Source organism: Canis lupus, chromosome 2 (assembly GCF_048164855.1).
Source record: "Canis lupus baileyi chromosome 2, mCanLup2.hap1, whole genome shotgun sequence".
In the NCBI taxonomy this organism is placed as follows: Eukaryota; Metazoa; Chordata; class Mammalia; order Carnivora; family Canidae; genus Canis; species Canis lupus.
Genome location: NC_132839.1, coordinates 57,528,972 through 57,550,758, shown reverse-complemented (window position 1 = coordinate 57,550,758; position 21,787 = coordinate 57,528,972). Strand labels below are relative to the sequence as shown.

General features: G+C 42.8%; 1 long non-coding RNA gene across 1 annotated transcript in view; it reads right to left on the bottom strand.

Annotated features, from left to right (window-relative positions):
• The window catches only part of LOC140618803 (uncharacterized), a 150,361-nt gene that overhangs the window by 7,120 nt on the left and 121,454 nt on the right, over positions 1-21,787 (bottom strand). The gene's annotated exons all lie outside the window — the stretch shown is intronic.

The following is a 21,787-nucleotide window of genomic DNA, read 5'->3' as shown; positions in this document are numbered from 1 at the left end:
GAGCCCACCTTCAGATTTCCTTAAATGTAAGATTGTAATAATGCAACCTATCTCTTAGAAGTCTTATTAGAGGGCAGCCCTGGAGGCTCAGCGGTTTGGTGCTGCCTTCAGCCCAGGGTGGGATCCTGGAGACCTGGGATCAGGTCCTGCGTCAGGCTCCCTGCATGGAGCCTGCTTCTCCCTCTGCCTGTGTCTCTGCCTCTCTCTCTATGTCTCTCATGCATAAATGAATAAAGTCTTCAAAAAAAATTTACAAATTAAAAAAAGAAGGAGTCTTATTAGAATGAACTACAATAAGGACGAAACATAGGATCTGAAAAATTGTTATGTGCAAAATTGATATAAATCCCATTCCTTTGTCCCATATGCACAGGTATTAAACAGGGGGATATCAATTAATGAGTAATTCAACTTTAGGAGTTGTTCAATGGTCATGAAGGGCATTTTGCCTGGCCATCTGTCACTAATACCTACTCAGTGAAGAGCAAAGCATTATTGTTTCAGGCTTGGCATTGTGCCATAACCTGTAGATATTTAGTAGAATTTCTTTTTAAAAATATCATCTTTGCTCTTTAGTTTATTAACCATGTCAGAAGAATCCCATACCTCAGACTGGCCCCAGACTCCAAAAGACATAGATAAGTGTCAGATTCAATAAAGTTGTTTTGAGAACGAGCACTGAGTGGTCCTCTTTTCTAAACTCATTATTGGGACCAGTTTACATTGGGTAAAATGTTCTTTTGATGTTATAAAATGTAAAAGAAGGGGGGAGGACCTAAAATACGTATCCATGTTACTCTTTGAAGAAAAACTAATTCGTGAGAAAGTACCCAACTGGCAAAAAAAAAAAAAAAAAAAAGTACTGAAATAAAGAATGCCAAAACAGACAATATCTTTCAAGACTGTTGGTGTCAAGCAAATAAGTTGGGAAAACTTGTAGTGATATTTAAATAATTGTTAATGTAACTATGGAACTTAATGTAAATGTTAAGAAACATCTTCAGAAAAAGGTTCATAATTTAAACATCAATAATATTTACTTGATTTATATTCTTGATTTATTGGATTATTTAACTTAATATTAATAATAAATATATTGACTAGCTTAAAGTCTTAGATATTCCCTCACAAAAATATATAAACGAAACAAATAATTATACAAAGGACAAGGATGAAGTGAATGTGATAAATTTCTCCCTGATAGAGCAATAAATTTTTTCATTCTTGTTTTTGACAGAAAGATATCAACTCAATATAATTTTACCTTAAAGTAACTAGAGTAAAAAGATCGTATATTTTTGGAAATCTAGAAGGAAAAAAGATCAATAAAATGTGAACAAAATACTAGCACAAGAGGTAAAGAAAGTCATAGTAAAAAAAAATCAAGGAAACAAGAATAAAAAATACAAAACAATGAAAATCAAGCCTGTCTATGAGCACAGTAAATGAGAACATACTGAGTGCAGTTAAGAAGTCAATGTCTCTAATACTGAGTCAGATAAGAAAGTTCAACTTTGTTGTTTGGAAGACATAATCTCATTTCTTTTTTTTTTTTCAAAGATTTTATTTATTTATTCATGAGAGACACAGAGAGAGAGGCAGAGACACAGGCAGAGGGGGAAGCAGGCTCCATGCAAGGAGCCTGACGTGGGACTCAATCCCAGGACTCCAGGATCAGGCCATGGACTGAAGGTATCACTAAACCTCTGAGCCACCTGGGCTGCCCCATAATCTTATTTCAAATAATAGTGAATAGGTACCAGGAAACATTAAAAAAGAAAGCAATATTATTATCAAACTAAGAAAAATTCTAAACAAATAACATTTCCTAATAATAAACATAAACCACAATGAATGCATAAAAACTAAGAAACTTGATGCTTCATCTAATTATCATGAAAATCCATATAGCTAATCTAGAAATAGAAAAACAAGCTTACAGAATCACAACCGCGGTGGAAGAGTTTAATCCACATCTCTTGTATTTGAAGGTCAAGTTGACCAAACTCAGATGATGATAGAGAATATTCTGATAATAAAACTGACAAGCTTCTTCAATAGCCACAAACGTTTGAACTTTGGAATCCCAACACAAAATATATTCCTCTCCAATACTTCTGGTGTATTTACAAAGATCCATTTCATGTCAGAACACAAAAATTCAACAATTGTAATGAACAAAAATTACACATCACAATTCTTTTGTGACGATTTTAAAAATACCTCTTTGAACAAAGAAGTTGAGAACAAAAGGGTCTCAGAAGAAATCCTCACACTTGGGAATTTAAAAATCCTTTTTAAATTTTAAAAAATTTAAAATACTTTTTAACTTTGATGTTAAAGAGATTAAATAATGGCCCCCACTCTGAAATGACAATTTTCCTAATCACAAGAAGCACCTCATGTGCCGGCAGCAGCCTGGCTGGGCTCCCGCTGTTTCAAACCCTCCCTGGGGACCAGAGGGCAAGTGCTCTCCCACCAGCACCCCATCACCACTGGGGTTCCCACTCTCCCCTCTCTGCTTGCCTGGGGTCCTGGGGTAGGAAGGCAAAGGACATGTTTTCTTCTCAACACTAACTGAAATTAACTCTGACATTTTCTCCCTCCTCCAGTTCAGAGTCTATTTATTTTGGAAGCTTGGCTCTTTATGTATTCTTTCAAAACTCTTGGTTGGACCCTCCAGCCCAACAGTGCCTCTTTCATTTTCCATCTTTTACTGTTATCTCTTTCCTGAGGTTGTAGGCTTTAAATGCCACAGCCATGAATGGACTGAGTCCCAGAGAGGCCAAATGAAAGGAAATTTTAGAGAAAGTTTAGATAAAGTGACAATATAAAATATAAAATATAATTTTTATTTTATGTTTAAAAAAGACACACCAGATTTGCCAAAAACTGGCAAAATGTTGATAATTATTGAAGTTAGGCTAAGAGTTCATCATGCTCTTCTCTCTACTTTTGTTTGTTTTTGAAATTCCCATAACTAAATGATTTTTAAAGTAAACTTGCATACTGTGTCAAAGTGGACTTTATTCCATCACATGCAAAAATAGTTCAATATTGGGAAATCCATTTCTATAGTTTGTCATCATATCAAAGGGGGGAGATTTTTGTTAATATTAAATATCCATTCCTCAAGGAGCTTTTAGTCAACTAGGAAAAATGTGATCTTGTGTCAAAATATTTTAAAGAAAGTTAGCAGACATCTTATTTATAAATAGTGGCAAGCCCTTCTATAGGATTTATGACATACCAGTCTCCATTCAAGTCCTTTACATACACGAATGCATTTGACTCTCCCAACAGCTCCGTGAGAAACATGCCATTACTATCCCCAGTTTACAGGTGCTGGAACCAAGAACAGAGAGGTTGAATGACTTGCCCAATTTCACCCAGCTAATCAGTAGAGGGGCAAACTCACAGTCTGGCTCTAGAGTCCATCTCTCTCTAGTACCGGGTGCTTCCCTAGGTTATGCTCACCTACAGTAAGACTCAGAAGAGTTTATCATCGGCATTAGGACCACATTCTAAGTTGTCAAGATCATCACAGTTATCCAATATTGATCTGAAAGCTCTAGTAACTCCATAACATGAGAAAAAAATAAAAGGAAATGTATTAATATTATGAAGAAGCTAACCAAATTACCATTATTTGAAAATGTAAAAATATATTAATTTCTCTAGGAAATTCAGGATAATCCACTGGAAAATTATTAGAACACATAGGTAAAATGAAATAAATAATACACCCAAGAAGGTTTTTTTTTTTTACTACAGAAATATTTAGTTAGAAAACATAGTGAAAAATGGATTCCCTTTGGAAAAGCAAGAAAAAAATCTAGAACAGCTAGAAATAAACATAACAATATGGATGCCATGCCTAAATGAAGAAAACCACAATTTTATTTAATAATAAGACTTTAAAAATTAAGATATATTCCATATCCTTGGATGTGGAGTGGCACAGATATTAATTGTAGCAAAAATATTAATTTCCAAAAAATGATTCCAAAAATCAATTGATAAAGATGATACAATTCCAATTATAGACCTAGTGTCATGATCCAAATTGCTTCCTCCCAAAATTCGTAAGTTGAAGTATTAACGAAGAAGAGATTCCCTCTCTCGCTACCAGTGTCTGCAAGCCAGAAAGAGGATCCTTACAGGAAGCAACCATTTTGGACTTGATCTTGGATGTCCAGCCACCAGAACTATAAGAGAAAAATTCCTGTGTTCAAGCCAGCCAGTCTATAGTGCTCTGTTATGGTGGCCCAAACTGACTCATACATCCATTAACTTTTTTTTTTTTGGTAAATATTTAATAAAATTGTTCTAAGCTCTTCCAAAAGACTAAACTCTTAAGAGTTATATTCTAGAAAAACATCATTTAGCAAATCTCATCATAAAGCTGATTCCCTCAAAAGCCATCAATGGATGTTAAAACTAGTAGGTGAAAGTTTGATGAGTAATGGGATATTTTTTGCATTTCAAAGGATCCCCTCAGATGATGCTTATTAATTACAAAGGGAAAATAACAACTTAATCGTGGAGACATCAGTATTTCTGATAAGTGGCATCAGTATTAATAGGACCAATAGATCTGATGTGTCTCCCAAAATGAGAAGAACACAGCCTCCTTTCTGTGATATTTCTGCCTAAAGCTGCATAATCTGAGTCTAATCATGAGGAAACACCAGATAAATCCAAACAGAAGGACAGTCTGCAAAATTGTTGGCCTGTCCCTTTCAAAAAAGTCAAGTTCATCAAAGACAAGGAAAGATTGGGAAATTACTCATGAGAAATAAAGAAGACCAAAGAAATAGGACACCTGAATGCAGTGTATGACCTGAAATTTTCTTTTGATGCAAAACACATTATCGGGCAATCGACAACATTTGGACAAAGTCTGTAGGTTACTAGCAGTGTAGGGTCAGCCTTGCTCTTTCAACTCTGGCCATTATGCTGTGGTTGAATGAGAGAATTCCCTTATTTTTAGGAAAATACACACCTAAGTACTCAGGATAAAGCGACTTTCTGTCTGCAACTTATTCTCAAACAGTAAAGCAGAAAAATGGTGTGTGTGTGTGTGTGTGCGCGCGCGCACACGCACATGCACGTGCATACACACACGCAAACACCTGAGAGGAAGGCCCAGGAATTGAGATTTAATCTCTGGAATCATAAACTCTCAAGATTTCAGAATTAGAAAAAGACCGTAAAACTGATTCTCCGATCCTTTCAGCAATTTTTCCACGCAGGGGCCCTCAGAGAGTGCCTACATACAAACATTAACAGGCAGCCATTAATAATAAAAGTATATGTAATTAATTATACGCCTTCATGCCAGGTGCTGCGTTAAACCCTTTGCACACATTACCTCACTGTACCCTAACAAACTCAAGACCAAGACTCTACGATTTCCACTTTAAAGAAATAGAAACAAAAGCCAAAGAAGTGAAGAAATTATCGGAGATCACAGAGCTAGCCGGGTAGAAGATCCAGTCTCTCTGTATTTTCATTGTATTAAGGACTTCGCCAGGCCTCTGGTCACAGATCTGCACCCTGGGGCACCTCTAATGACATGATTTCTCACTGTTTGCACACAGTTCAAGATGACCCTAGTCATGGGCAAGGGACAGATCAGAAGAACGAGAAGTTTGGGGGAGATTGGAGCTTTCTATAGTGAAAGACAAGCCAAGAAAAGTGTATCAGGAAAGAAAAGACCCCAAGGAAAGGGAGGGGTATATGCTTGGGGGGTGGGAGTTCAAATGAGAGGGAAGGCTGGTCCCCAGGTCAAGGCACCCAGGAGTCCAGACTGGTCCCTGTGAACCATGTCAACTCCCTGAAGTGGAGCCCTGCCATCATAGGAAAAGAGACCCCAATTTCTCAGAGAACCAAGACTTTGGAGAAAATCATCATAAACTGGAAGCATACAGCAGGGTGGAAGCATACACAGGTGTGGATGTCAGCTGGATCCTGCCTGTGCATGCCGGGCACATAGTCGAAGCTCTCTGAACCTCAGTTTCTCCAACTCTATAATGGGGATAATGATCATTATTCCAGACACTGGCTAAGGATTAAATAGTTAACATGTAAAATGTTTAGCACATAGTAGGTACCTATTAATATTAACTGTTTCCTTCTTCTTTCCTATAATGAAAGAAGAGTATCTCCAGAGGCCTCCAGGAGGATATCAGAAAGGGAAGAAATTCTGACAAGCATAGAGGAAGATGATTAATTATTGGAGCCACTTCAAGCTCCTAGAGCAGCCGTAGGCCTTCAGCCAAAGGTCACAGAGGTTGGCCAGCTGTCCGGCCCAGCATCCAGGCCCTCCTTGCCGCCATGAGTCAGGGAGTACTGTTCCCTCCTCTGCCTGCCCTGCTCTTGGCCACATGCTTCCTGCTTTCTTTGCTTTACTTATTATTCGTTTGTTTGCAGTCACATCCCACCTAGCTCAGAACTGTCGGTCCCCAGTGAAGATGCCGTTGTGAATTATGATCCTGGCTATTAGAACTGGAGTGGCCTTGCCACACAAAAAGGGAAACCGAGGCCCTGAAGGGGCAAGAGGGTGGCCAGAGGTTGTAGTAGTGATAGCTCGCAGGAAACCAGGCACAGACATGTTAACTTTTGGACTCTCCCCAGGACATCAGGTAACCCTGGAAGGAAGAGTCCAAGCTTCCCATCGATACTTGAGTGGGGACAAAGAAAAAGTTCCCCCGAGAATGACAGCGGGCATGACTCTGGCCTCGCCTCTGAGTGAGGGGTGGCTGACCGCTGGACAGAGACAGACTAGTTGATCACATGCTGGCCATATTCTAAGCTCCAGCACAGCGAGCCCCCCGGATGGGGACTCTGTCCCTTGCCAGGGTTCTTCTATAGTCACGCAGTGTAGTGCTGCCAGGTGCTCGGAAAATATTGGCTGAAATAGATTGGGCTTCCTGTTCAGGTTTTGAGGAATGTCTCCTGGCTCTCTCCAATTAATTTGCAACCAGGAAGCTCCTTCCTTTTTTAAGAGAACAAAACAAAGCACATAGAAAAAATGAACAGTGAACAGAAAAGTGGATAGAAATTGTAAAGACAATGAGGTAGATACCTTATTCCTTACTTTATTCATTTGACATTTATGTAGTACTCTCCAGGGAGCCATGAGTATGGGAGGTGAGGCCCACAGAGCAGCAGTACCAGTGTTTCTGGAGAACTTGTTAAAGATGGAAGTTCTAGGGCCTGGGTGCAGACCTCTGATGAGGCTGGGCATCTGTATTTTAACAGTTGTCCAGGGGATTCTGTGCACACCGAAGTTTGAAAGCACTGCAGGAGAGGATAAAGGCAATGCAGACAAAACTCCATAGAAAATCCACCCAACAGAGGGAAAGGCTGACTCCAGCATGGCTGTGGAAAGGTTGGCCCAGGAGGTGGGCTGGACATTGTCTCCCCTGCGCCTCCACCCCATAAAAAGATAAAAATGAAAAGTAGGCAATTGTCATGTTCTTGTATGCAAATCACCTTCTATGGCAGGATTTTTTTTTTTTTTTACTATGTAGGTTATGTCTTGTGAATTCATTTTCAATTATTTTGAAATGAGCTTGATCCAGCCATTTCCAGAATGCTAAATGCAGCAAATGTGGATGTTCTTATACAATCGTGGTCAAGGGACCCTGCCTTCTGTGCCCACGTAGTCGTCATGGTACCAAACTTCCCCGAGCAAATCTACAGATTGCTAATGTCAGAGGGAAGTTGGAGATGCAGTGAACACATCCATATATCATAAAACCTGTTGGTACTAAGTGAGAAACCCACTATTGGTACCACGTGAGTCTCTAAAATGGCCTTTAATTCTGCCAAAAGAATAAGCATGGCTAATTGTATGTCCAATTCAGATAATTGTTACAATTGAGCATTATAAATCACTATTCTAAAGAATAAAAATCATTTAAAAACATCCAGGTTAAAGAAAAAAAAAAACACTACTCTATGTGTGACCTGATAGAATGACTGCAAAAGTCAGCATAGAGGTGAAATAAGATACTGTCCACAAGGAAGAAAAGAAACAGAGGCAGCCAAGCTGGCGCTCCTTGTGCATAATGGGGGAGCAGCAGGGTCACTTCCGGTGGTATGATTCTTTTGTGCTCCTAGATTTGCACTTCTCAGTGGATCAGGATGGGTTAAGCAATTTTTTTTAAGTTTTAAAGATTTTATTTATTTATTCATGAGAGATACAGGGAGAGAGGCAGAGACATAGGCAGAGGGAAAAGCAGGCTCCCTGTGGGGATCCTGATGCAGGACTCAATGCCAGGACCCTGGGATCATGACCTGAGCCAAAGGCAGATGCTCAACCACTGAGCCATCCAGGTGCCTCGGTTAAGCAATTAAAAAGAAAAGAAAAGAAAAACTTTGATGAAGCCTCTACTACTCTAACAGCATATAGCAGTGAGGAAATTTCAATTGTTGATTATTTTGCAGAAAGCTAATAGTCTAGCCTTTCCAGAAAAAGAGTGTGGGAAGGGAACATGGTTGATGTGAAGTTAACGAGTCTCAGGGTGTGGGGCAACCTCCTCTCACCTGGATTGACTCTTGACTTTACAGAGAGCTGACTGAGATGAGGGAGGATGGGGTGGCTCGCCCGAGGTCTCAAAGCTTAAGACTGAGGAAGCCCTGACTCCCACCCCCCCACCTTCCAACCCCATGCAGGGATGCACCCCCCCTCCCCCAAGGCATCTGCAAAGTGACAGGTAACACATTTGAGAGTTTTAATTTCAGGGTCAGAGCACATTGCTGCCTTATCTTTTCAGCACCACTAGTGGCCCCTAAAGACAATTTTCCAGGTAAATGAGTCTAGCCCTTTTTAAGCACCAGATTTTGAAGCACTTTGGGGGATGAGAGTGTTTCTAAAATAAGCTAATCTCCCACACCACTTTCCAAAACAGAGAATGCTGAATATTAAGTCTGGTGGGCCGAAGAGCGGCCCCTCTGAGAGGTCTCTATCCTAACACGTCAGCATTACTCAACGTGGCAAAAAGGGAATTTGCAGATGTGAATAGGCTAAGGCTCTCGAGAGGGAAGGTTACCCTGGATTATGTGGGAGGGCCTCGTGTCACAGCAAGGGCCCCTGCAAATGGCAGGCAGGAGGCTCAGGAGGGGGAAGGGAGGCGGGATGACAGCCACAGAAGCAGGTGTGGAGAAATGGGAGAGGATGTCTCTGGAGGAAGTTCTGTCCACCCTGAGAGGTCACCCATGAAGGGAGGTTTACTAGGCAAAGCGGGAGAGGCTGGGAAGATGATAAAGGCAGAGGAAGCAAGGTACAAAACGGCCCTATCGGGGGAATTAGGGGGCTACGTCCAAGCCTGCCCCACGGGCTGCATTGAGAAGAGCAAGGTGCCCACCGTGCAGGGAGGGCTCAGGCTCAGGCTCAAAAGCCAAATTAGTAATGATGGACTGTGTTCTCAGAGCCACGGGAAAATAGGAGAGTATTATCAAGGGATTTGCATTTTGAAGTGGTCTGTTTGACAAGTGGTAAAGGACATACAGAAGAGGCAGGAGGAGAAGTCGGAGAGCCATGCAGAACAGTGCCAATGGTGGCTTATGTGAGAAAGGCTGGTGGTCCTGAGCGAGGAACAATCCCCAGACCCATGGCTGAGCAGGGGTGGAGTGTCGGGGGTGGAGAAGGTAGTCAAGAATGCCTCTGGGACCCTGGTTTCAACAGCTCACCAGGAAGCAATGTCATTTGCAAACAGGCAGTGCTGTACCTGAGGAAGGTTGGTCCTTTGGGAGGGAAGATGGGAAGGAAGCCTCTGGACACGCTGCATCTAAAACTTGCATGTCCGTCAGGATGACAGCGGATGACTAAGACCATCTAGGCTCATGGTGGCATACTCTGCAGCGTTCCTAAGAGGAAACTGTATGGAAAGATGAGGAATATTCTCAAACTATATAATTACATGGTGGGGAAAAGTGGACAATGTGCTACCATTTTGGTTTTTAAAAATGTGCGTGTGTGTGTGTGTGTGTGTGTGCATGTGCACTTGTTCATTTACATAAGCTCAGAAACAGGAGAAAATAAACTAGCAACAGGGACTATCTCTAGGGGAGATATTAGAGGATCCAGGGGGACAGAAGAGTTTTCATTTTATAATTGTGTGCCTCTTGAATGTTTTGACATGTGCACGTATTACCTATTCATTTAAATTGAATTTCAAATAAATTTCACATAAATAGATGCACAATGCATATCTTCCTAGAAGAATGGAGGGCATGAGGTAAATGCAAGGAAAACAAACAGACTGGACAAGAGAGTGACAGTATCACACAAATTAAAATCCCTGGCAAAAACGTTTAGGCGGACAAAACAAGTTATTTTATGCTGAAGAAAGATACCGTGCAAATTAATATGCAGTCACCTTGAAAGCTTATGTACTAAATATCATAGCCTAAAGCATATGGAATTTAAAAACTCAAAAATATGAAGATAAATTGGCAAAACTAAAATCACAAAGGGAGATCTAACTATACCTCTTTTTAACTGACAGAATAAAAACATAGGAAATAAAGAAATCAAATAGTAAAATTTAAAGTGTTATTTACAGAAAACAATGAACTTTGTAACTTATACTCCATTCATCGCTTTCAAATAAATGTGAAACGTTTACAGAAAGAAAGAAAAAGAAAGAAAGAAAGAAAGAAAGAAAGAAAGAAAGAAAGAAAGAAAGAAAGAAAGAAAGGATCTCTCAGGGCAAAATGAAATCTACAATGAATTCCCCAAAGTGAAAATTATACAGGATTCATCCTCTCCCCACAGTGCCGCAAAATTAGCAATTAATATTTGGAAAGCAACCACTTGGAAATTTAAAAACCATTTCTGAGAGAAACCTAAATTGCAATCACATGTTGTTTAGAAAGAAACAGCAGTGACATAGTCAAACATTGCGTATCAAAGCCAGTGGGGTATGACTAAGATTGTACTCAGCATATCAATGGCCTTAAATGCTTTCATTATTTAAAAGAAGGAAATAATGACAAAATGAATAAATCCAGATCAAACTCAAAAAGCTAAAAGAAAGCAAGAAAAAAATTCAAGTGTCCACATGCAACACACACACACAGGAGTGAGGAGGGAATGGGGAGCTCCATGTTGACACAGCTGGTGAAACTTTTAACAGTATTGGTTAATCACCAATATGCATGAGCATGTTGACACTCTGGAATCTTTTTTACATCCAGACAGACTGTTGAACTTCCTACATGGCCACTTACTAGCACAGCACTGGTGTCCTCTTACCCTAGAGATGAAAACATAATTTAGGATAATATTTTATGGAGATACATTTGTAAAGGCTTAGGATTTATTTTTTTTAAGATTTTATGTATTTATTCATGAGTTGCACAGGGAGAGGCAGAGACCCAGGAAGAGGAAGAAGCAGGCTCCCTGCAAGAAGCCCGATGTGGGACTTGATCCCAGGACCTCAGGATCACAACCTGAGCCGAAGTCAGATGCTCAACCACTGAGCTGCCCAGATCCCCAAAATTTAGGATTAAATTGATAGTTTGGCTTCTGGGTAATTATTCAAAAGGCATCATCCAGGAGATGTGCTAAAAGGATTTTCTCAAGAATTACTTTGATGGGGAAAGTTGGAAAACTTTCAGTGTGCGACAATGGGAGACCATTGAGTTTGATAACCCAATCTGTCGTACAGTCGGGTCCCGTGCAGCCCCTTAAATCCATGTTGAGGATTCATTTAAGATTAGGTGGAGACAGTGGCTTGTAAACATGATGCAAAGAGCCTCGTTTTTGTAAAATGCCTCAGCTACTCTAAGAAATAAAACCTCCCTGAACAAACAGCCAGAGATTTCTAAGTCAAGTCATCAGTGATGTTAGGAGAACAAGTTTCTGGTTTTTTCTTTTCTTTTTTTTTTTTTTTTAAGATTTTATTTATTTATTCATTCATGAAAGACACACAGAGAGAGGCAGAGACACAGGCAGAGGGAGAAGCAGGCTCCATGCCGGGAGCCCGACGCTGGACTCGATCCCGGGTCTCCAGGATCTCGCCCTGGGCCAAGGGCAGGCGCTAAACCGCTGAGCCACCCAGGGATCCCAAGTTTCTGGTTCTAAGTCTATTTTAGCTACATGACTTGGGGAAAAATGACTTCTCCCCCTAGCCTGTCTCCTCATCTGAAGGGATTGATTAAAACGATCCCTTCCAGGCCAAAAATACTATGATTCTTTTATGTGAGGCATTCACAATGATAAAAATCCTCTCAGGTACATCGTGTAAATTCAGACCTAAGGGCCTGCGTTTCACGAACGGCTGTTTGGTGCAAGTCCCCAGGGCAAGGACAAGACCCAGGGCTCTGGCGTGAGTCTCCTAAGGCAGAAAGCAAAAAACGCCAATGCACCAAACCACCTCCACGCTGGTGAGTTTTATTCTGCAGAGAAAGCCAAGAGAGAACAGGATTGCTGCTCATTTCACGTCACAGTTTTAACAGGCCTGTTTGCTCCATTCTCCAACTTTCAGGCTATTTTCATCCCGCCAACAGCTAATTATCGCAGCTTTCCACGGTACACGTTCGCGAATTACGGCTTCGGCCAACCTCTCTGTTCCCTTCCCCAGTGATTTGCTATCCCTCTCTAAGAATAAGCATTTCTAGATTCTGAATGAAAGCTCCTAAGACACAAAACACATGTGATCATTATTTTTTTTCTGTTATCTTTTTTCCTTTCTTCTTTTATTCCCCGTTCACTTCCTTACTTCTTGGCTCAAGATTCCATCTTCAGTTTCCTGTGCCTCAACTTCATGTGGCACAGTGAGGAGACGATGTCCCCCCAGCTCGGTGAGTGCAGATGAGACACGGTGCGTCCCCCGCCCCCACTGGCAGCAGGAACATTCCTTACCCCAGGCCGGCTGGCTGCGTGTGGGCACCGGGGTGTCGGGAGGCCCGGCCTGCGTGCAGCACACGATCCAGCACAAGCCATTACTATCCCAGGCCTCAATTTTGCATCTGTTACAATACACAGAAAGGACCCCTGCTACGGTATCGCCAGCTGGCAATGCTCCTTCTAGTTTAAAGCTCTGTCAGTGTGGACGCGTCCGCAGGTCACTCGTTCACACGGAGGCATGCCTTGATCACCGTGGGTACCCAGCATGCATGAAGCAACTACTATAAACAGAACATACACCTGTCCCTGGAGATATGACACAAGCATGCGCCTCATCAGAGCCGATGGCCATGAGATCCAGGGAACCTTCTTCCTTCCAGGAGTGGGGAAGTGAAGACTCCCCTGACTCATCGCCTGGTCATGATTCCAGCACAGACAGAAGAAATGCCTCAGCATCTTGTGCAAATCTCTCTTCCTGGGCCCAGTACACCTCCTCATAATGGTTTCTTTCAGTAACCATCGTTGGCGATGGGCGGTGAGCTCACTGAGGGCAAGAACCCGCAGCATCTGGTTTGGGACCTGCTGTGCTCTGTGCGAACAAACCAACTGGCCAGGTAGGAATGCAGGACACACGTGACCTGTGCCGAGTGCCCAGCCTGCGGAGCCCCCCTGGGAAATGCAGTGCTCGGCGGGAGAGGTGGTGCTCAGGCTGGGAGCAGAGAGTGTGTTTTTGTGGAAGAGATGGAGTGAAGCAGGATCTCAGGGTCCCTGAGATTGGTTCAAAGAAGGGAAGACTGGAGGGAATTTAGAACGAATTTGGCTTTCCTTTTCACTTTTCTGTGGGAGTGAAACATAACCTCTAAAAATCTCATCATTAGGCATTGGCTGATCAGAAAAGCATCCCTTCGGCTCAAGCCCAAATATGACCCAAGCGGCAGCCCCAGAGGGGTAAGGCCGGGACGAGGGGCCTGGCGGCAGAGAACCGACGGTTCACTTTGTGCTTCATGCCTAACAGGGCTCTTCTCTCCGGGGTCTCACGTTTAAACATATGCGTCTGCGTTAGTCACTCCAACTCAGTTTCTTTTCAATCCGATTTCTAAGCTAATGTAGCATTTTCAATATGATTCCACAGTGTCTTGGCATAGGAGAGACCATGATGTCATACTTGAACTATTCATTATGATTCTAATATGCAAGGGGAAATGGCCAAATCTTTTCTGGCTCCATGTGTGATGGCAAGATGAACACTCTCTCTCCAGTTAAGAGTAAATCAAGATGCAAACGACCTAACATTTCCCAAAGAGGGCTGCAGCAGACAGCCCACATAAATTAGGAGCTGCTTCCTCAGAGGTTATATAAACTCGGTAATTATTTTTAGGAGTAGATAACTGTGATCAGATTGAAAGGCCCTATGGATGGAAAAGAGGGAAAGAGACAAAGAAATAGGAAAATTGAATGTGCCTCGAGCATGTAGATTCTGTATTTATTCTCAGAAGTGAGGGAGGAGACAGGTGAGAAGCCAGAGGAATGAAGTTGCAGGGCTACCTTCCACGTGGGCTCTTTCATAAAAAGGTCCCATGAGTCCTAGCTCGATCCTGGGAGAAACTGAGGCCCAGAGAATGGAGGTAACTTAGCCCAATCTTGCCAGTGGGTGACACCAGAATGAGGGTGAGGAAGCATGTCTCCTAGTGTCCAGTCTAGGGGCTGGCTGTTTACCTTCTGCTTGAGTCCTTGGAGCTGTGTCTTGGGACTGCATAGACTGGGGTTTGCCTGACTAGTTACATCTGGAAGAGAGCTGACTTTTGAAGATCAGCTCAGGCTTGGGCTTTCCACCACCACACGACACAACCCCAGGAGAGAATCTAAGAGGGTTCTGGGACACAGGATCAGAAGGGTGGGCTCCCAGCTCAGACCTCCCTGGCCTTTGCTCAGTGAGGCTCCAGCCTCGTTCTCAAAGTGAGTGAGCCCATCACACCCGCTGAGCCTTGCCCCCCCCAGCCAAGCAAGGTGAGTGAGAACGGAGAACCGCTCATCGATTGTTAAGGGTAACACAAGCATGTGGTATTGACAAGTGGTGTGATTGGGAGGAGCGTGCCGGTGGAGGCCTTCTGAAGGAGGGTAGGAATCAAAGCCACAGGACCCAGGAACCAGGACGGCCGGATGAGCTGCCTGGGTGGGCTGCTCAGATGGGACGCCAGGAACTTCCCTGAGGTGGTGCTCTCTGCTCCACGCTCAGCCTCAGGGCTGTCAAGCTCCAGAAACCGCATACACTATGGGATCCCAGCTCACTCGGTTTCAAAATCACCACAAAAGGTGAAAACCACGTAGCACTGATGTTTACCTAGTCACAGCTGAACAGATCTAACACATTCAACTCATTTTCTGAGGGTTGGACACAGGCTGGGTCTCTCTCGCGGGGCCCCGGTTGCAATAGTTTGCTAGTATTCTGGCTTCTGTTGTCCAAAAAGTACACATCTTCAAGGAGCAAGATCACATCCAGAGAGTTGTGATGCGCAGAGGCCCAGCCCCTGGAGACCAGGTGGGTAGAGAGCGCAGAGGAGTCACCTTCCTCATCCCAGGCACTCAGGCAAGGAGCTCACGGAAGAGAAGGATGGGCCAAATTCCCTCCACCACTTACACTGTCCTTTCCTCTTCTTCCTCCCTCTCCTCCCGAGGTTATAACTACACTAGCATGTGTGAGGTGCCTTGTCTGAGCAAATGTTGGAGCTCTGGGCCAGTCTCAGATTGTTCCCTCACCCACCATGCTTACCACTGAGGTCTCTCAGGTTTGCTGTGGGGCCAGGCCTTGTCACACAGGGTACCTGACTGGCCTCACTGTCACCTTCGTGGACAGGGCCCCTGGAGAGCCAGCAGGGAGCCCCTGCCTCAGACCCTGCTAGAGTCCCAAGGCAGAGCTATGTCATCCTCTCAGCAGAGTACTGAGAACCCTCTGAGTATTGAGAATGACTGCAGTCAGAGGCCCCTTCTCTTATTTCCTTGGCTCTGCAGACAGAAGTTATCTAACCTGGGGAAAACCCCTCCCCTCTCTGGGGTCTGTAAATTGGGAAGATTGGCCTACATGAGCTCTAAGCCTCTCTCCCCACTGATATCCTATGTGTGCCAACATTGTGCTGATGCACACCGTCACTAGACAGTTTCCAAAGAGACTGTGCTACACACACCTATCTGTAGCAACACAGTGCTACAGTCCCAGAGTTTCCTTAGAGTGTCACTCGGGAGCCCCAGATTCCCCAAAACTATAGGAATAAGACAGGGTGGGATCCAAAGCCCAAAGTGAGGGGCTTCGGGTACTTCTTCACTATTGAATGCGGGGCCCCTGGTTTATTTATTTAACAAGTATTTATGTAGCACCTATATTGCCAGACATTGTTCTAAGTGCTTTGCAAATATTAATTCTCTTGGTCCGGGTTACAGTCCTGTGATGAAGGCACTATTATAGCGCCCACTTTACTGATAAAAACATTGAGGCACAAAGCGATTAAGAAACTTGCCTAAGAGCATAGTGCTAATAAGTAAGGACTCCTTTACATATTTGCTCAGAGTTTAATACGACTAACATTCCCATGGAGGGGAAGACGGATGGGAAGCAAAATCTCCAGGGAGGAGCATTAAGAAGGCTGGGAAGTATGCCCAGGCTTTATGACCCTCAAGCTCATGCTTTCTCCCCTTCCATAGCATTTCTCACAGTGCTCATTTCCAGAAGACATTTATAGGTATTTTGCCAACACTTGAAAAGGAGATGTGTGTGGGGCTTAAAACTTAGCAGGTCCCTTTGCTGTAAGTTTTTTCAGAGCCTCTACTCTGAATAATACGATTAATCAAAAAAAAAATAATAATACGATTAATCAATCATTGATTATCTAATGATCAATTATTATTTTAATTTGTTAGTATATAACTACTGATCGGTTATTAGTTATATAACAAATAATGATTATTATACAATTATTAATTAGCATTTATTTGTGTTATCAATTAACTAACGATTGGTAATTATTAGTATAATGAATCAATTATTATTATTTTTTAAAGATTTTATTTATTTATTTATTTATTTATTTATTTATTTATTTATTTGAGAAAGAGAGCATACAAGCATTGGAGAGGGAGAAAAAGACTTCCTGCTAAGCAGAACCCTGAGATCATGACCCCAGCCAAAGATAAACGCTTCACCAACTGAGCCACCCAGGTGCCCCAAATTTATTATTATTAATGCTACTAATGCTTTTTACTCTAATTATCATTATGAGTCTCACAGGGAGGTGGATAGAATGCAACTTTTGTCAAACATGTTTGACAATGGGACTTTTTTCTCAAGAAGTGTCCCAAGGGATGAAAGCTCTAACAAGCACACTTTGAAGACACCAGCAGAAGGCAGTAGAAAGTTGATATGTACTCATTACATCCTCCAATGTGACCATCCACTCCCTTCCCTTCTGAACTCACACATCACATCATCTTACCCTTTCCTGAACATGTCTAACTTGCCCCTTTTTGTTATGCATGAACACACCTGCCTCCCCTCTATTAGTGGTGGGTAGGCTCCCTAAAATAGAGCCCTCTCCAGATTATCTGTAATATTCACAGTAATGAGCACAATGTCTCGCTCATAGTAAACACTCACCTGTTTGCTGAGTGAATAAATGAGTATATTAAAACCACTTCCATAGGAGAACAACAGAAACCAGTATCCCAAGAAAAGAAAGAAAATTAAATCTAAGAGTATTCATTGGGGGTTAGATTTCCAGGGTGGCAATGCTGTTAAAGACAGCACAGATCAGAAGAAAAGGCAGTTCTCACGTGAGAGTTGGTTCCCAAGTAGCAGAAAGGGGAGAGAGAGATGCAAAAGAAGCTGCAAGACTATCCAACTTTTAGAACTGGAGGGGACATTGAAGACATGCCTGCCTGAGTCTGACATTTTATAGGTGGGAAAACTGAGGCTTACACGTACATCATGACTTCCCCCAAGCCAAAATCTATCATCCCCAGACTTTCATAATGCTATCAAGGCTGTAAATCCAAAGAATCATGCAAAGCTGACCTCTGAAATTATTTTTAAGGAAATGGCATTATAGGCAGGCAGGGAAAAAAATGATTTCTTATTAGATTTTCCTCCTACTTGGAAATAGCATGGGGCTATCTAATTTGGAAGGGCCAAGGGGCAATCTTGCCATGAGTCCTGAGCCGAGCTCCCACCCAAGCACCCCCATCCTACATCACCCTTCTCTCTCCAGTCTCTTCTCCTTGAGCTTGGATCCAGGCTAACAGGACAGTGGCCCACAAATGCTAAGCTCTGAGTTTCTGCCCCCCATCACACCAACTCAGGGCTCACAATAGAGAAACTGCAATTTCTGTGGCTTCCCCATCAGCTGGCCTGCTCAGTGAATCCTTTTTCATCAATCTTGGTAAGAGTTGAAGTCAAACTCATGTTTTTTATTCAGGTCTAAAATAAATGAGCGGCAGCTGATTTTCTCGGCCTGGCACAAAACTGCAGTCATGAAACATGAAAAGGAACAAAAGCCATTGGGCCAGAAGTTTTTTATGGTTTCCTGTGAAATATCATATTCCCTCCGCATGTCCTGGAGCCCTCACAGTGCTCACTGCAAGAAACCTCAGTCAGACCCGGGCTGCAGCTCAAATCCAGGCCTTGTCTAAACCCTACACACGAGGGAGCTCGGGGGACAGCTCTCTTAGAGTTCTTCTAAGGTCAAGGGTATTTGTTTGTAGATAGGAATGTCTGCTGAGAACAGGCTACAAACAAGTGGGAGTTCCCACACTGTTCTTTGGAAAGAGTCATAAATGCTGCACTAGCTCTGTCGAATTTAACAAGATATTCCAATATCTATTTGAACAATTTGGTCACATTCTTATGGATTAATGGAGGGTTGACTTACATATGCAGACTTGGACCAAAATAGAGAGAGGGGCCCGTGGGAAAAAAAAAAATCTAGATCTTTATTATAAACAAGAGCTAGTGGCAAGTAGAATTTCTAATGTCTCACCAATAGGAGAGGTACTGTCTGCATTTCAGTAAATACTTTTATCTATATTAAATACTTTCAATCAACTTATCTTATTCGATCCTCATACGGCTGGCAGTGATGGTAGTAACAATAGTTGCACCGGGATACAGGTGTTGAGGTGCAGAGAAGTAAAAGAAACCAAACAAGGTCACCCTGCAGGTGACAGAGTCAAGTTTAGGGCAAGATTGGACTTCTTCCTCCATCCACTCAATCCCCACAACATTGGGTAGATTGTCCTGACTTGTGTACAGTGCTGATTGGATCCTGCCAAGCTGAAACATGCCATTTGGGTGCCTTCCTAGAGACAGGAACAAAATTCTCCATTAGGATCCCAGCACAGGAGAAGCTACTCCTGGCTTTGTGGGCATGCTGCTGCCCAGTGTGGGAGCCACCACCAGGTGCAGTGTGGTCAGCGGAACAGAACCACATGACAGAAGCAGGCAGGTCCTGTGGCACAGGCTTCCTGCAGCACACAGTTCCATTCAAGTTCATTGTAAACAACTCTATTTAAATAGCAGAGCGTGGCTATTATTAACTTCTATTGCTCTGTCCAGACATGGGATCAAAATTTAGAGAAAAACAGCCACACACAATTTAATCATTTCCATATTCGTTTTCAACTACCAGCAACCAGCATTCAATTCATCCTTGACCGTCTCCCACCCTAAACTGGAAAAGTTTAGGGCAGCACCTGTTAAGGGTGTAGGCACAGCTCTGGCTGGGGCCCTGTTTGTTGGCTGCTGCCAGCCTGCTGGGCTGCATACCAGGTGTTGAAAGCCTTTCGCCCTGACAGCCTCAGCAGAGCCCGTGCTCGGAGCCAGACTGGACTCTGAGTGTTTGGGAGTCTTGCTGTGTCCTTGGATGTGGTCTGCCAAGAGTTGTGCTGCTGGGATTCCACATGAGTGTGCATGCACACACACACAAACACTTCAAAGGAGTGGGACCACAATGTTCAGGGTATCAAGTAGGACATGAAAACAGGACCCTATTTTCTTCCCCAGGATGAATAGGAGGAATGAAGCAATTCTAGAGGGATCTGAGCAAAGACTCTACTTCCTCTGGGTAGAAAGCCTGAGTTAGCTCAGCTTCCAATCAGGGGCTGCCCACGTGAGTATTAGCATGGCCACATTTCACAGAATATAAGATACTACAGCTTGAAATAAATATCATTATTTCATATATCGATTTAAGAAAAAAAATCACTTCCAGTTAAGCTATGGCATACCTTCCATTTTAAGAGACATCCCAATATCAGAATTCTGAAATTGTGTGTGTATGTAGGAGAAGTTTTAGAAATGATAAATTCCTAAGCCTATAAATTTCAAAATAGCCTATACTATTTTGTGGATGGGGGCAGAAGGATGGAAGGAGGAGGTACAGCTAGGGGAGCTGGTTTACTCAAGGTCACACAGCTTGTTTGAACCTGGGATGCAAATCGAACTGATTCTGACTCCAAAGTCAAGATTCTTTCTACATGTTCCACCCCCTGAATTCCACCTTTCAAACAACAAGGCCTTCTAGTACCAACTAGTGTGCTTAGGACCTAGTGCCTTACAGAGCTGACCACCAATAGGGCCCAGCATCATGGTGGGGCCATTAAGCCCACATCACTCCTGGGTTTACCCTCCTGACCTCCTGTTTTCTGAGGTTTCGCTACACCGACTGCCAGAACCCACCAGCAAGTCTGCGTTCTAAAGCAGAAATGCCAAGGAGATGCTGGACACTTTGGTTTTACATTTCTGGCACGAAAGACCAGAATTCTTAATAGAGGAGCATTATTGATATTTGGGGCCAGATAATTCTTTGTTGTGGGGGTCTGTCCTATGCATTCTAGAATGTTTAGCAACATCTCTATCCTCTATCCACCAGATGCCAGTAGCACTCCCCAAGTTGTGACAACGAAAAGCATCTTCAGACATTGCCCAATGTCCCTGGGGAAGGAGTAGAAGGCAAAAGCACCCCCTGTTGGGAATCACCACCATAGACCTTTATTAGTCTACTTTATCAGTCTCTTCTTGATTTAAAATTTTTTTCAAGGCAACTCTTTGGCATCCTCATTAGCTTTCAGAGTATTACCTTGCCTCTGGCCCCATCACAAATGAGAAAGAAAAAAGGAAGGGAAGAGTAGATTCCAACTGTGCTATAAGTCCATGTGACCATATTTTCCAGTAAGACAGAACAAGCACAGTGTTAAAAAAAAAAAAAAAAAAGTTCTTCTCTAGTCCCATCAAGTATTTTGTCAACAGCACATTATTTGGTAAGTCTGTGGGTTGGAACCCACTTGAGAAGGTTTGACCCGCAGCTTCACAGTGTGACGCTAACGGCTTCTAAAGACAATCTAGCTCTTATTTCTTGAACATAGTCTTTGTAAACGCAATTAGGCACACATAACCAGTTTTTAAAGTGGAAGACAAAGATTTCTCAACTAGGTACCCTCCCAGTTATGTGGATTTGAGTTCAAACATGTCTCCTCCCTTCCATTTCTACCTCTAGTAACTCAACTGGTCTACACAGTGGCGAAATTTAAATCTAAACTGAAGCCAGAGTCTAGTGGCTTGATTTAGAGTCTAGGGAGTTAATTCTCTTAGGATAGGATTTGAGATATCAGCCGAGTTCTCATTTCCTGCCTTTTAAGCGAATCTCTGAAGCATGGATTTAGGAATAAGTCTAAATAGTCTTCGGATAATTTTAATGATTATTAGTTTGTATTATCTTTCTCGTCAACTGCCTAGAGGCACACGGAGTGTTGTTATAACTCTACCGTAAGGCTAAACTAGCATGCGAGATGTTGGAGACAAAGATGCTGCCAGAAAAATAGAAGCTTACCCCAGCTTTGCATATATTGTATTTTTGTCCATTGCTATGCAAATTACCTCAC